The sequence below is a fragment of the Sitophilus oryzae genome, unplaced genomic scaffold (assembly GCF_002938485.1).
Source record: "Sitophilus oryzae breed Bouriz unplaced genomic scaffold, Soryzae_2.0 scaffold_179_pilon_pilon, whole genome shotgun sequence".
Lineage (NCBI taxonomy): Eukaryota > Metazoa > Arthropoda > Insecta > Coleoptera > Curculionidae > Sitophilus > Sitophilus oryzae.
This window is the reverse complement of record NW_022146501.1, coordinates 2,027,662-2,039,755: the sequence shown is the minus strand read 5'-3', so window position 1 is coordinate 2,039,755 and position 12,094 is coordinate 2,027,662. Positions and strand designations below refer to the sequence as shown.

General features: G+C 33.7%; 1 protein-coding gene and 1 long non-coding RNA gene across 3 annotated transcripts in view; one reads left to right on the top strand and one right to left on the bottom strand.

Moving 5' to 3' along the window:
* The window catches only part of LOC115882670, a 158,420-nt gene extending 155,477 nt beyond the window's left edge, over window positions 1–2,943 (top strand). The window contains exon 4 of the long non-coding RNA XR_004050228.1: window positions 2,898–2,943. This is a non-coding gene — a long non-coding RNA (uncharacterized LOC115882670). The remainder of the gene's footprint in view (window positions 1–2,897) is intronic.
* LOC115882669 (autophagy-related protein 16-1) overlaps window positions 1–12,094 on the bottom strand; it is a 627,679-nt gene that overhangs the window by 208,180 nt on the left and 407,405 nt on the right. The window lies entirely within an intron of this gene.

The window sequence follows — 12,094 nt, the reverse complement described above, 5'->3', positions numbered from 1 at the left end:
CCGCCGCACTATAAATCCGCGATTGTTCGTTATTCGATCTCGATTCCGCGCAGATCTCGCGGACCCGAAGACGGCCGTTTTCGCGAATTTCCTATTTAATATCTCTTTGATATTAAGCGATTTTATGACCCCGGCGCGTAATACACGGACGGCTACGGCCTTTAAAACGGTTTACGATTTTATTAAGAGCCGGATTCGTGGCCGTGTAATAAAATGGTTTATGCACTCTCAAAACTATGATGGCCTACACTGCCCGACATAAGTTGGGTGGTATATAAATAGCGTCATTTCGAGGTTTAAATTCATGTTAGAAGAAACGAAAATTTTACTGCTCCTTATCACGAGGCAGTTCAGGTTACAAGATTTTAGTTTTTTTTATGAATATTCTTTGACAGTTCATAGCTGATAACTGGCAAACATTTACGGCATATCTGATAAGCAAAGAGGAAGAAGAACTTTCTCAGGACTTACGACCGAGAAAAATCAAAGATATTCTTTGACTTAAATAAGAACAATCTTCGGATTGTCAGCGGGTTTTTAACAGGATATTGTCTCCTCTATGAACACCTCGGTCTAAAAGTTTAAAAATTTAAATTTTTAAAAATTCGCGAAAAAAAACTGAAATAAAAGAAAAAACACACTTTTCATTTAGTACAAATCATAATTACATAAATAACTCTGTCGGTGTAGAAGGAAAATAACCCCCTCCCCCCCCTAAAATATTTGTATTTATTTAAGACTCACCCTGTATAAACAATTTTCATATGTTTTAATTCTTAAAAAATTCCTTGTTCTAAAATGGTTAATCCCTTTTATACTTTTCGAAATTTCCATACCATTTTAGAGGAAATTAAAAAAAAACATGAAAACATAGTGATGATTTTATGCAAAAATGATGATTTTATGCTAAAATTGTATAAGACTTTTTTGAATAGGCGTAAGTACTGTCGTTCAGAATTTCGTTTTATTTGGAATAGGCATCTAAAAGTTATTTGCAAAAATATAATTTTGTCATTGTCAATTTCGATATGATATATGATATAAAATGTGATGAAGATGAGAATTCGATATGATAAAAATGATGAAGTCAAAAGGTGTTTCTATGGTAATATAATTTCGATTTGATTCTTTGGCAGATTATTATTATTAGAATTTTAATTGAAGTCATTATCACCATTTCTACGGAAAGGGTGATAAAGGTAATGGAGAAATGGAAATTAATAATAACCATCTATATATAAGTCAATGTCTGTCAAATGTCAACAATAAAAAAGTTTTTCCTCTTGTAAACACAATTCGGGGACATACTGTAGATTCAGATATACTTTAAAATGAATTTACTTCTTCGATAGTCGAAGAACTAACAACATAAATCTAGATAAAGAAGAGATTAATTGTCTTATATGTAACTATGTTAAAATCTTCTGGTTCTACATCATTATATAACTGTCATTCGGTAGCAATTATTATTGACAAATTGCACTTTATCTGATGCATCTTATGTATGTCAACAATTAAATAGACTTTCTATTTTAACTTGTCCTCAAATGCTTAAAGAATGCTCTACTTGCAGATTTGTCTCTATTTCCAGAAAATTTATGAAATAAAAAAGTAAAATTATTTCTTTTTTTTTTGGAGATATGTAGGAGAAAAACTTTAATCAATATAAGACAGAGATAGTAATTATTATATTCAAATAGTAGGTATTAAAACAAAACAGCTAAAAATTAAAAAAAAAATCAAAATGTAATCTTTATATAGTCCTAAAAAGTTGTTTTTTCTTTTAGACAAAATGGAAAGAGGGACCACATAGTGGAATATTATACAGGCTGTCCCAGAAATAAGTACAAGTATTTTAAGGGGTGGTAGATCTCGATAAATGAAACATATTTTCACTTTATCGTTTCAAAAATAAATCGTCAAATAAGTCCAAAATAACTGAATTATTTTACTTTGAAAATTTCAAAAAAAAATTTGATTTTTGTGTTAAAATTTTGTGCTAAAATTTTGAGAACCACTGGATCTTTTCTGGATTTTCTTTCTTGTAAATTTAATGTACTACCTATGTTGCCATATTATCAAGAAATTATGTTTTTTTAACTAAAAACTAAAAAAAATTCCAATTTTTGTTTCAAAAAATCCGAATTTTCAAAAAAAAAAATTTCGCGGAAAAAACCTCATAGGCGTGTTTCTAGGGTTGAATTATACTACCAGTTGAAATACTTGCACTTATTTCTGGGACACCCTGCATAGAGAGCTTCAGAGGGCCCGAATTCTGGAACTTCGACATAAAAACGTTACGCTTTCAAAGCGGTAAGCGAAAGTATTCGATTAGCGGAACGCCAAGCAATCGATTTTGGCACATATTGACAGCATCGCAATTTGATCGCAATTTCTCAGGTATCTAATAGTCAAATGTAGATAAAACAATGAAAAATGTCAATGTTACGTAAATTTCATAACCTATTGTTTTGAACAATATTTACAGCTGCCAAGTCGTAAATTATCAATTACATATTGAGGAATTTATAGAAGAACACTGTAAAAAAAAATGAGTGAAATTTCACTCAGATTTCACTCAATACTTTCTCAATTTCTGTCCACACCCGATTGAGTGAAATTTCCACTCTACAGAACCGAGTGAATCTTCAATTCTCAGAGTGAAAAGCACTGAGTGTTTTCACTCAATCGAGATTAGACGAAAGACTCCTTTTTTACTCATTAGTTAAATGCGCGCTGTGCGAGAATTAACGTCATATAGGCTGAGCTTCTAAAAGCGCTCATAGCGTTTTCTAAATTACAGAATTCTGGCTCAGAACCGATCTGCTTCCTAAAAAAATTCTCAGAACTTACGACGGAGAAAAATCTTCATTTCTTTTTTTTTGTGTTTTTTACAGGTCGTTGTCTCCTTAATGAATACTCTAGATTGAAGCTAAGAAACTGTGGGTTAAGCTAAACGCACACTGGTGCGATCACTGCCGCGATCACGATCACGATCAGGGCAGCGATAACATGAGCGATCATTCTAGCACACACCAACGCGTTCACGTTCACCGCCGTACCTATATGTAGTGCGCCATCCTGTAGGTATACATAGGTACAAATTAAAAATGTGAATTATGTATACCGAAAAAAAACATTCTTAAATATTTACCTACAATATTTAAACTTAAACAATAAAAATGTATACATATGTACTATCCAATTCAATTGCAACTCCAATTTTGTCTCAAACTTTTTATTTTTAATTCTATTATTTTTATAACTTGGATCGGATAAATCATATAGAATTTCGTGTATTTTTACAGCCTTAATTAGCTGCTCTGTTAACTCCATTTCTAAATTACAACAAGAAAAAACAAATAAAATAACGCAAAAATCAGTTGGGTCGTCACACGTCACACGTTGAGTTTGATCGCCACCACAGAATAGAACGCCGCCAAGCCGTTTCGTCTCCAAAACTCGATCGCGCCAATGTGAAACGGCTCATATATGTATTCTTCAGCAACTTTTGGCTCCGGCCCATGGTGGGGTATTAGCATGAAAAAGGTGATCGAAATTCGAAAAAGCAAATGTGTTTAAGATTTCCCAAAAAAAGATAAATGATAAGTTAAATCATCTCTGCCATGAATGGCGTTGCTATGGGTGTGTTTAGTTGCATTCATTTGTTTCAACGAAACGTCAAAGTTGTTACTTCTCCCAGATAAGAGGTAAATAGCTAAATTTTATTTTAAAATTATAAATTGTTGTTGTTCTTGTGCTCTTTTTACGTTTATATTATTGTTTTGATTGAAAATGGCTCAGCAAGCTGCAGGTATGTATTCTACAAAAACGTATTATTTATTTTGATATTCTCTATACTAACGATTTTTTTGCAACTAAAAGTTAGGCATTCAGAAAATTTGATTAAATTTGTGACATTTTTATTATACTTAGAGATTTAGTTGCGCATTTCGAAGAATTCAGCATATTGTCTATATACGTTTTACTTAGTAAACATTGGGCTTTCATACAGTAAAATAAAATACTGCGACTTTTTGCGACTTTGCTGATAAAATGAGAAAAACATTCTTGGTTTCCTCTAATTTGCCAAACAGTGATATACTAATGTGAGGTGTAAACCGCGATGGCAGTGTTGTGTACAAAGCGATCGCATTAGTGCCATTAGCAGTATAGCACAATTTGGCATTAGTAGCTACTTTAGTGGTATGGGCATTGCTCGCGGATCAGTAGTAGCATTAGTAGTATTATATAATACTACTAATGCTACGACTCGTAATATCGCAACTATATAGTTGCGATATTACTACTGGCATTAGTGGGAACAGTGATTTTTCTTTCTTTTTTTAGAATCGACGAATTATCCTTTATTTTGTTCATATTATTTCCTCTTTAATTGAAAATAGCAATTAGTTATATAAGGTCTACATAAAAAAATTTCGATCAACTATCTGTGTCAAATACCCCACTGTGCGGCCGCGTGGAAATCACGATCGCAGCCGTGATCGCACCAGTGTGCGTACAGCTTTAAAAAGGGAAACACCGGAACACCTCATCGCTGATCAGAACACCAGTGCGCTGAGACAAGAGAGCACACACATACAATAGAGAGAGCTTGAAAATTCAAGATAAATGGATCATGGAAAAAGACGTCAGCCGGAATGAAGGAAGATAACAGGTAAAAGCATCAAAATCTAGCAAAAGGCAGATAAAAACACTCATAAAAACAGACATTTTTCGGCACACTTTTCATTTAGTACAAATCACAACTAAATAAATATAACTCTGTCGGCGTAGTAGGAACACGGATATTATTTCTCCGTGGTAGTCCGGTCTCGATTGGGAACTCATCCACCACAAATACCTAACGATATACACGTTTTACTAGCTTCTGGCTTTAATAACTCTTTGATATTACCCGATTTTATTGCCGCCGCGCGATACATATCGCCGAGAACCGTTTATGTGTTTATTAAAAGATGAATTGATAGCCGCGTAATAAGATACTTTATAGCACGTGAAAAAGTGTGACGTATACTGCTCTTCCGAAAATGGGCAGAGTGGCTGCGTGAAGATTTAAGCGTTAAATATGGCTGCTCAATCGATTCAGTTTATGTTGCAAGACGGAGATGATATCTGGTAGATATAACTGCACTTAGATACTACAGAAGCTTGAATGAATGTATAGTGCTTTTCGCATATACATATACATAGTTTTCTGGTGCAATAAAATTGTGTAACTGTAATAGTCTGGGAAAATGGCAAAGCGTTGAAACAAAATACTTTAGATTTGCTTTATTAAAATTCCAGTAGATAAGATTATGAATTCAAAAAATTGACGCCGGGAGGCACGTGTACAGGGTGAGTTTCCTACGATGTTCTCTATGGGTATCTCGGACACTACTGGAGATAGAGAGTCAGTTAAATAGGGAAAGAATTGCAGTTTTATGGGGTCATAAATAAGCGCCTTTCAGATTTTTGAAAGAGTTCATGGTTACTAGATATTTCGAAAAAAACAAATTTTGACTATTTTAAAAATTGTCCCTAATTCCATTATAATCTATTTTAGACAAAAAGTTTTCAGATAAAAGTTGTAGATATTCACATCCCTAATGAGATTATGTTCTCCGATTTTTTCTAAAGTCTGTTATTTTTGAAATATGACACAAACATATGTTTTTTTAAATGGAAACCATAGTTGACCATGAGTTCATAAACAGCGTCATTTTTTAAGCTTTTCAGCGATATAAGCTATAATATGTTTCTTTCACAAAATTACTGAGTTATAGCCAATTCTTATCTTTCTTGACTAATTTCACTTAGTTAGCCATGGAAACAAGTTCAATCGTCGTTGCTCTCAGAAATATGAAATTGTCATATTCAATCTTTGTGAATTAAAATAAACAAAAATTGTAAATAAGAGTTTTTCAAATGAAGAAAAGCGTGTAGGATTATTGGTTCAACTTTTCTTGGCCATACAGTTTCGAGGATACGTTGACCGGTGAACGTACTTACGTTTTGTAGAGAAAGGTTTTCAAGACATGTTAGAAAAGTTAAATTTATTAATACTCGCCCATTAATAGAGTGGTTCCAACATGACTTTCATTATGACACACCAACCCCAATCCCCCCACAAAACACACAATGAAAGAAATGTTAAAAATTATTTATATCATAATTATCTAGACTCTGGGATAGAAAGAGGTGGACCAAATTGCATGGGTCTCCTCGGTCACTTGACCTATCCATTTTAGATTTTTTTTATGCGGTATGGTTAACAACAAGGTTTACAGAAGAACTTATGAGGGGCACTCGAAGAGGCGGAACAGGAGAAGTTTAATTAAGTCGACCGGTGGTTCTGTGAGAATAGCTAGAAATTCAGTTTTAAAAGATGCATTTATGTACTCAAAACAATTGCGGATTTTTTGAAAATTTTCTAAAATAACTTTATAATATAGATTAATAATATATTTTGTCTTTTATAAGAATAAATCATAACAAAATTAGAACACCATTGAAAACCGTTCTCTAAAAAAACGTAAATTACTTTCACTGGTCAACGTATCCTCGAAACTGTATGGCCAAAAAAAGTTGAACCAATAATCCTACACGCTTTTCTTCATTTGAAAAACTCTTATTTACAATTTTTGTTTATTTTAATTCACAAAGATTGAGTATGACAATTTCAGGACACAGTCTCATTAAGGATGTGATTATCTACAACTTTTATCTGAAATTTTTTTATCTAAAAAAGCTTATAATGGAATTACGGACAATTTTTAAAAAGCCGAAATTTGTTTTTTTCGAAATATCTAGTAAGCCATGAACTTTTTAAAAAATCTGAAAGGCGCATATTTATGACCCCACAAAACTGCAATTCTTTCCCCATTTAACCGACTCTCTATCTCCAGTAGTTTCCGAGTTGCCCATAGAGAACATCGTAGGAAACTCACCCTGTATAGCCGCCCATATACTAAAATATGTTAATAAAAAGTTGGTAGGCAGTTCTTTTAGTTTCAAAGTAAAGGAATTTTTCCAATTTTGTCCGCGGTTATTTCCCCTATCCGCCACCTGGGGTCGCGTCCGATGGGAGATTGGAGTTCTCCACACGGATTTTCTCAAAAACGGACTACGGAAACACGGAATATCTCAAAAACTGCGACTTTGACTGATTTTGATGTTATTACAAATTTTGTTGCAAATATTATTCCTAATCTTAAATTGAAAACCGCGTTTCGCTAGCTACTGTAATTTTGGAGTTACCATTTTTTAAAACGTTTAACCCCCTCCCATACCCCCTAACCAACCCCCACCCCCACCAAAAAGTAATGGCCAGATTCTCGGGGCCACAGTATTTTTGTGCCAAATTTGGTTAAAATCGGTTTAGCGGTTTTTGAGTTATCGTGTTACAGACGGACACCATAAAAATATTTTGTATTCAGGTCATTTATGACCCAAATAACTCATTTTGAGTGAAATTAAAAAAAAAATTTGCCGATCTTAATAGCCTACCATTCAAGTGGCACAAAATAGAAAGAAATTAGCTAAAGTTAAGGGAGGTTTTTATTCAGCAGTGGACGGAATAAGCTAAATGATGGTGATGATGATGATTTTAGACAAAATATATTTCCAGATTACCGTACCGTCCGATCCGTACCTCAAAAGAAAAAAACGGAACCTTTATATAAATTTGTTGTCCGTCCGTCTGTCAGTCTGTTAAAACTAGAGATGAGCAAAACTGCGATTGCGATATTTAAATCCAAGCGACTGTAACCTGCGATTGCAATTTTAATATTTACCAAACCAAATTATTCGTAAAAAAAATGCCTTTTCTTAATATGCCAATGGGCCATTCTCGTTCCATTTGAAAAAATTGAGATACGACTAAAAATACGATTTGGGCATCTTTTAACTGGCCAGGACAAGAAGCGAAAAACAATAGACGATCAAATCTATTTTTCCAAGGCATCTTGATCAGAATTATCTAGCGTACATCTAGAAAATGAAGAGATAGAAGCCTGCAATGACTACACCTACCTAGGAGTGATATTTGATAAAACAGCTAAAGATTACAAAGAAATAAAAAAAACGAATATCACAAGCAAACAATTGGCTGTCTGAATGGAGTATTTTGGAGTAATGAAATAGGGAACAAACGGAAGGTCAATATATACGAGACCCTAGTAAAGAGCAGTGTACTATATGGCACAGAGACTTGGCGAATAACGGAAGCCAACCGAAGAAAACTGGAAGCGGTAGAAATGGATGCCTATAGAAGAACCTTAGGATAGAGTCGGAAACGAAGAAATCCGACAGAGAATAGGAATAGAGGGATCTTTGGCAACCGACATCGAAGGCCAAAAACTTGTGTGGTACGGATATGTCCAGACGATGAATAACACCCGACTTCCAAAACAAATTATGCAATGGATACCCCAACATCGAAGAAAACGTGGAAAACCTAAGAAGACTTGGAATGGTGATGATGATGATGATGATTTTGGACAAAATGTATTTCCAGATTTACACCATTTGAATAAAATGAAAATTTAATAAGCGCCTCTTCGTTGAAATCATTATGCAAAATTTCTTCTTCTTTTTCTTCTTTTGTCCGTTCTGCGACTATCGGAGTGAAGTGAGCTGTTGAATTCGCATCAAGCCGAGCGCTCGACCTTTGACTTGTGCTTTGCATCGGCGGCAGATGGCGCTGCTGCCGGCCGTCGTTTGCGAAGGGGCCAATAAATTTGCCTTTATGATTAATTCCAAGTACCTACTACGACGCTCTTCTCTGTCTCTATACGCTGCCTAGTCCAATAACTTTAGACTTGTAGGATAAAAATGCTTGGGAAACGTGTTGGGAATCCTAAACACGTTTGTCAGTGTGTATTTATACAAAAGGCTACTAGTTTCGAGGCTATAGTCCCATCATGAGGCTATATTGAAGTTAATTATGAATATTAATTATGAATATTTTTATGGAGCTGGATTTTCATTAGTAAGTAATAGAGACCACTAGAGGTCAAATTATTTTCTCTCATGAATATAAAACAAAATGTTCATGGGCTCGAAAATATTTCCGAAAATAATTTGACCTCGTGTGGTTTTGGTAAGAAAATTCCACATCAATTTGTGTTTGAAAATCAAATAATTAAAATGTATTTTTCGATTTTTGTTCGACCTCATTATTTAGTTACTATGGTAACTAAGTGACACCCAAACCCATAGACAAATAAATAAAAAGAGACTGGCAAATTAAATGGCAAAGAGAGGGACAACGTTCCCGTAGCGCAACTCAGAACGCAAAATTTCGTTCTATTTATGTTGATCTGCGCATTGCGTCTATTGGGCCCACTATCTCATTCTAATATAACAAGAGAGAAAGAAGCGGCCATATAAAACGTAGTTTCTAAATAGAAATTAGAACAATCGCCTTTCGTTTTCGTCATCATGACAACCAAGATGACAACATCATGACAATTCGTCGTGTTTGTTAATTTTTCTTTTGGTGATTTACCTTTTTTTCTAAACTCTCCATTTTATTAACTTATGAATACGGATAGGGAACAAATTTCTTTGTTCCATATAGGTGTTTATATTTTGTTACTTATAATTTTAGGTTATACTATTTGTTATTTTATTTGCTGCTGGAGCCAGTGTCATCTATTTTCTATATGTATTGGTGCCCCCTTTCTCTGATAGATATGTTAAAGACACCCGGTAAAATAAAAGTAAGTAGTTATATTTATCATCTTATTAAGAAAAAAGTAGAAGTAGTAGTGTCAAAAATATTTCGAACCTCTCTTAACATAACAAATTAATACAATTAATTTTATTCATTTTTTGGGTAGGTAGTTTATAGCTGGTTTATAGTAACTAGAAACTTTATTAGTATACCTATTTTACTTTTGTTTTAGGATTAAAACTGGACTTGAAAATGGTTCAGGATCATGATTCTCGTAAAGTCTTCTTTGCTTGGATATTCACTTTGTTATTGCAGTTAGGCAGTTTTTTCGAAAATGAGATTTTTAATGCCCTTTAAAAAAATTGGCCGATCGTTTCCTGCAACAGTCAGTTCTTCTGCAGTTAAAATTGGTAGGTGGGTGGAATAAACACTGTTATTTTTTGTTATTATATTATAAAAAGTTTATTTATTTTTATGTATAAATAAATATGTTTATAAAACAGTACAATTTTTGCTTTTTTTTATAATTTCCCCTATAATAGTAGTATTCTTTCGTTCTGAAAGAAACTGCAAATTTTGACTTAAACTGATTTATTCCCTACACCACGTTCCCTTTACGTGGTATAGGGAATAAATCAGTTTAAGTGAAAATTTTCAGTTTCGGAATGAAAGAATACTACTAATAATGGCTAATTTAAATTTTCCGCCAGCCAGAATGTGCGATAATGTCTTACGATACGTTCTATACCTATCTCTTTCTTTTTCATATAAAGCACACATAATAAAGAAAGATAGCAATAAAGACGTACGTCCTGCCATGGTCCTGCTAATTGGTTTCAAAATTGTTATTCTGAGTTGCGCTACGGGAACGCGGTCCCACTCTTTACCATGAGATTTGTCAGTCTCTTTTTATTTGTTTGTCTATGCCCAAACCTAAAAACTATTTCAGTTTTGAAGCTGTCAAGCGGCACGACTTAAAAAAAATGAAGAAAAATGTCCTTCTTTCCGTCTGAGGATTCCATTCAGGTACCTCTATCCACGTACCGAGTACTAATCGACGAATAATTAAGAAAAATCCTGATAATTTCGTCCATTTAGAGGCATCAACGCTGAGGGCGTCATCCTATAGCTTGACCCCAATTATGCCGAAATCGACGCACATTTTTCTTCAATATCAAATCCTTAGTCTCACCCTGATGATCTAAACGAAACGTCGTATCCAACTTGGCAGGGTGGGACTGTGTGCACATTATTTCATATTAAAATTATAAGCAATTTTAATGAAAAACTCAAAATGCGTGGACAAATAGAAAAAAAAACAATATAGCGGATACTTCCCATAACAGATTTATTAACAAGATTGTGATTCTTTCATTTACTTACCAAATAGAAACAAACTCCTTCAAAAGTTTGAACTTTCTAATTTCTTATTTTTCAGGTTCCGTACCTAAAGTAAAGAACGGATCCTTTATATAACTTTGTTGTCCATCCGTCTATCTGTTAAGACTAGGGATGAGCAAAACTGTGATTCTCCAATAGTAATTGAAACTGCCATTGCGATTTTTATTTTTTTTAACTTGTGATTGCAATTTTAATAGTTATCAATTTTTTTTTAAATGTTTAAAAATGCCAATGAGCCATCCACGTTCCATTTGAAAAAATTGAGATAGGATTATAAATACGATTTACGGATCTTTTAACTGACCAGGACAAGACGCGGAAAAAACAATAGACGATCAAATCTATTTTTCCAAGGCATCTTGATTAAAATTAGTGTTTTTAACACAGCTATGTCCTTCTAGGTTGAATTTTGGAATACGATTTTTGTAAGCAAAAACGTCAAAAGTTGCCATATGATATGCCATTCTATTCAGAGTGTCATTTTCTATCGAATAAAGTAAAAAAATACCGAAGATGTCAGTTAAAAATCAAAAGCTGTAATCATTTCCGGTGGTCAAATCTCGTTTTTATCAGAAAAAATAAAAAAGTTATAGAGGTGAACCACTCTTGAAAAACACCCGGTATATTATGATCGTAGCTTTAGACAATAATACCTTCTCTATAACTAAATAATATCAGAGAGAAAATTCAATCACAGTTTACTATAAAATGCTTCAATAGACCAGAAACTTACATTCGCACCAATATCGCAAATCGGAGCTCCCAAAAATTCAAACTCGCAGATATAAATCACGGTCCCAGTTTACAAAATCGCAATTGCAACAAAATCGCAAATCGCAACAAAGTCGCAAATCGCAGCTATAGGAATACTACTTGCCTAAATTGAAACTCGCAACTAGAAAATATCGCAATCACAGTTTCCTATGAGAGCCATCTCAGATGCGATTTCAAGTTGCTTTTAAGCTTTCTAGTTGATATTAAAACCATATATACTCAGATCTAGACTTGAAA